Source organism: Mus caroli, unplaced genomic scaffold (assembly GCF_978045245.1).
Source record: "Mus caroli unplaced genomic scaffold, Mus_caroli_1 scaffold_1, whole genome shotgun sequence".
NCBI classification, from domain to species: domain Eukaryota; kingdom Metazoa; phylum Chordata; class Mammalia; order Rodentia; family Muridae; genus Mus; species Mus caroli.
The window spans coordinates 15,932,740-15,936,709 of NW_028227256.1; the positions used below are offsets into that span (position 1 = coordinate 15,932,740).

General features: G+C 36.6%; 1 pseudogene; it reads left to right on the forward strand.

Moving 5' to 3' along the window:
* The first annotated feature begins 545 nt into the window (after window positions 1-545).
* LOC110303023 (thioredoxin-like protein 4A pseudogene) lies at window positions 546-758 on the forward strand (annotated as a pseudogene).
* The last annotated feature ends 3,212 nt before the right edge of the window (window positions 759-3,970 follow it).

A 3,970-nucleotide genomic window follows, 5' to 3' on the forward strand; every position in this document is an offset into this window, starting at 1 on the left:
ACCAGCCCTGACTCTGTTTTCTCTATACATCTAAATGAATGGCTGCCCTCAGACTGTCATTATTTTCTCCTTGTAAGACAAAATCAGAGCCACCCACCTCATTCCCTACAGACCAATCAGTTTAAAAGTCACACTGTTCTGCCAATCATATTGTGCCTAATGGCTGCTGCCTGGAAAACTGTATAAATGCTGGCCAGTAGGGCTATGCCTGGTCATTCTCTCTCCATGTTTAGTGCGACGCCAACATGTTGAAACAATAAATTCCTCTTGCTTTTTGCATCAATTTAAAAAAGGAACAGAGACTGAAGGAAAAGAGAACCAGGGACTGCCCCACCTGGAGACCCATCAAGTCTGCAGGTACCAAACCCAACACTGTTGCTGGGTTAAGAGGTGCTTGATAATAGGAACCTAGTATGACCATTACTGGGGAGGTCCAGCCAGCAACTGACCAATGCAGATATGGATGCTGGGAGCCAACCATCAGACTCAGCTCAGGGACCCTGGTGGGGGAGCTGGATATTGTAGAAGTGCCTGACTTCAACAAGATGTACGAGCTGTATGGCCCCTGCACTGTCATGTTCTTCTTCAGAAACAAACATATCATGATTGATTTGGGTACTGGCAACAACAACATCAACTGGGCCATGGAAGATAAGGAAGAAATGGTTGACATGATAGACTCTGTGTACCTTGGCACCCGCAAAGGCCGGGATCAGCTGGTGTCTCTCAAGGACTATTCTACCAAGTACAGATACTGAGCACTGCCCTCAGGCTGTGCAAAGGACACTGAGAGCCTCTTCCACATAGAAATACTCTGCTCTCATATCCTCTGGAAAGACTCTGCAGCACAACATTGCTGTAGAGCTGGAGGATCCTTGAGATGAGGGTTACAGAGCCTTAACTAGCTGAAGCAAATAAACATGGTGAAGGAGCAGTAGGAATCTGTTGTGCTTTACTGGGTGTAAATGTCTTTACTCTCGGAGTGAAATCCGAGTGTTTGTCCCACGAGACTGTCAGGTTTTGCATCTTCCAGTGGTTGCAAGATCTTTCAAGCAAACTACCACAGACTGGGTGGTTAAAGCAAAGACATTACAGATGGACAATTCTTGAGGTGTAAGTCTGAGGCAGCTGGGTTCTGGGTTCCATTTGAGGCTGTGGGTAATCTTCAGTAACCCTTGGCTCTGGGAGGTTATTGGCAGTCCTTGGTGAACCTTGGATTGAGGACACATTATCCCAGTCCTTGCCGTTTTCCTTATGAGTTGTGTGTATCGTGTATGTCAATCTCAAAATATCCCCTACTTATGAGAACACCAGTCACATTGCCTGGGGCTACCTCTCCTCTGTACTGTCTCAACCGATTACATATGATAGTTACTCCAAATAAAGTCATGGTCTGAGATTCTGGGCTTACAACATGAACATATTAATTTGGGGTGACAAAGCACATAAGAAGATCCAGTCTTAATCTTACTCAGCATATAGAATAGCACTGTAATCCAGGTATTATTCACTCCTGTTTCTGGCTGAGGCCAGTCTTCTGAGCTCAAAACCCAACTACAAAGATAGCAATTGTCTGGAGCTTCTGTTCAGTGAAAACTCCTACACTCTTACGAAGAAGAAGAAGAAGAAGAAGAAGAAGAAGAAGAAGAAGAAGAAGAAGAAGAAGAAGAAGAAGAAGAAGAAGAAGAAGAAGAAGAAGCTATACAAACTTTCTGTTTCTCAACTCAAAAAGTTTTGTAAATTATCATGGTGATGGAACCACAATAATGTAAAAGTACCCAATGCCAATAAACTATAGTTTTATGTATGTATTTATTTATTTACTTGCTTAATTATTTACACATTCCTGAATGAGTGGTCCCCAGGAGCTGGAATTACTGGAGTTTGTAAGTCATGTGATGAGTGTGTTGGCAATCAAACCTTGGTTATTTGCAAGAGCAGTAAGTGCTCTCAGTTGTTGAGTATCCCTCCAGTGCTAAATAGTAAATTTTTAAAAAGTTAGCGTGGTAGATTTTATGTCACAAGTAATTTGCTACAATTGATATTTTATATATACACAAACGTGTGTGTGTGTGTGTGTGTGTGTGTGTAATTTCTGGATTCAGGCAGAAAGAAAACTGACTACTGTGATTTAAACCAATGATTATAGACTGTATTGCTAACCCCTTGATAACACATGAAGAGTCTAACATTGTATAGAGTACGGCTAAACCCAGGCTTCAGACAGTAATGTAGAGATGTTTGCTCTCTGTAAACTCAATCCTGTGTTTTATATCTGATGTACATTCTTCACCTTTCCTAGGATTGGAAAGAGTCAAATTTTCAGAAAAATAATATTATTTATCTGTAGAATAGTTGTACTTAACCCTAAAAATATTTTGCTAATTGACAATGTCTTTTCATACAATATATTCTGATTGTGATTTTTCCTCCCTTACTCCTAGCAGCTTCTACCCATCTCCCCTCCTACATCGATTGAGCACTTTCTGTCTCATGTTAGAAAACAAATATGCATCTAAGGGATAATAATATAATATAATTAATATAATATAATATGATAAGAATAAACAAAAACCAACATATCAGAATAGCATAAAACAAACAGAAGGAAAAGATACCAAGAAAAGGCAAAAAAAACTTATACAAATATAATGTAATATTATAATATAGTACAATATAACATATCCTAATATATAAAAAACTAACATATTAGAATAAGTCAAAACAAATGAATAAAAAGTAACCAAAAAATGGCACAAGAAACAGAAATGCATTTGTTCACACATTCAGGATCACACAAATGCACATAAAGAAAAACCAAACCTGGATCTATACTATAAAAAAAACTGGTAGATAGATAGATAGATAGATAGATAGATAGATAGATAGATGATAATATGTGTGTGTGTGTGTGTTTTATGTCATGTGCATGTGCATGTGCATGAATGCATGTGTGTATATACATATATATGTACATACAAAGTTTCTTAAATAAAGGGCAAAAATTAGCCCTGATTTGACATCATGAGACAAGGAATCTCCTAAGATATTGTTGAGTTAACTTTCTGGTGGCTATCTACAGCTGAGCATGAAGCTTACCCTTAGCAATAGAGAACTCATTTTTTATTTAAGTAGATTTACTAAGTAAATCAATGTTATATTAATAATCCTGTGAAAAGCAGACAGTATTTAAGCTATTTGTAAAACTGAATAAATACCTTTAAGAGTCACCCATGTGATGAAATGTGTAAATGTAGATATGGAATTAGGTATGCAAAATTCTAATAATTTAATATATTCATGAAATTCAATTAAACAAATATATAAAGTCAGCTAGATATTTCTGCAAATCTAATAGTAATTAGTTTCACCTTTCTAATTTCAAGATGAAGAATTATAAACATTCTTGAAATAAGTAAAATGTTGTCTACTGTGTTTTTAAGTTGTAGTTGTTTTCTATATCAGAGTTGAGTCACTTGGAATTCTTAAGCAACTGTGCCAAATATTTAAAGTCCTTATAAATGGATGTCAAATATGCTGAATTTATAAATGCTATTTTACATGTCTTAGGAAATTAAACTAAGAAAATTTGCATATGGAGAATTATTAAAAGCATTAATTTTGCTCTAGAATGGATCACAATTATTCAAAAGCCTTTTTACAGGACATTTTTGATTTATTGAAGGAGAGGGCTAATGCGGCTCAGTGGGTAAGCAGGCTTTCTGCTAGCCCTGTGACCTAAATTCAGTCCTCAGCTCCACTGCATAGAAAGAGAGAATTTACTTCTGAAAGTTTTTCTCTTAACTCTGTGTGAGTAAACACACACACACACCATAAAATAAATGTCTTTCTTAAACTTCCTTTTAAATGACTGAAAAAATTCACAGCATATAATAGTCAACACAATGTTGAGGAAAGCAAAATTTTAGGTTTAATCAACTGTTTCTCTGAATTGGATGTCTCTGATTAC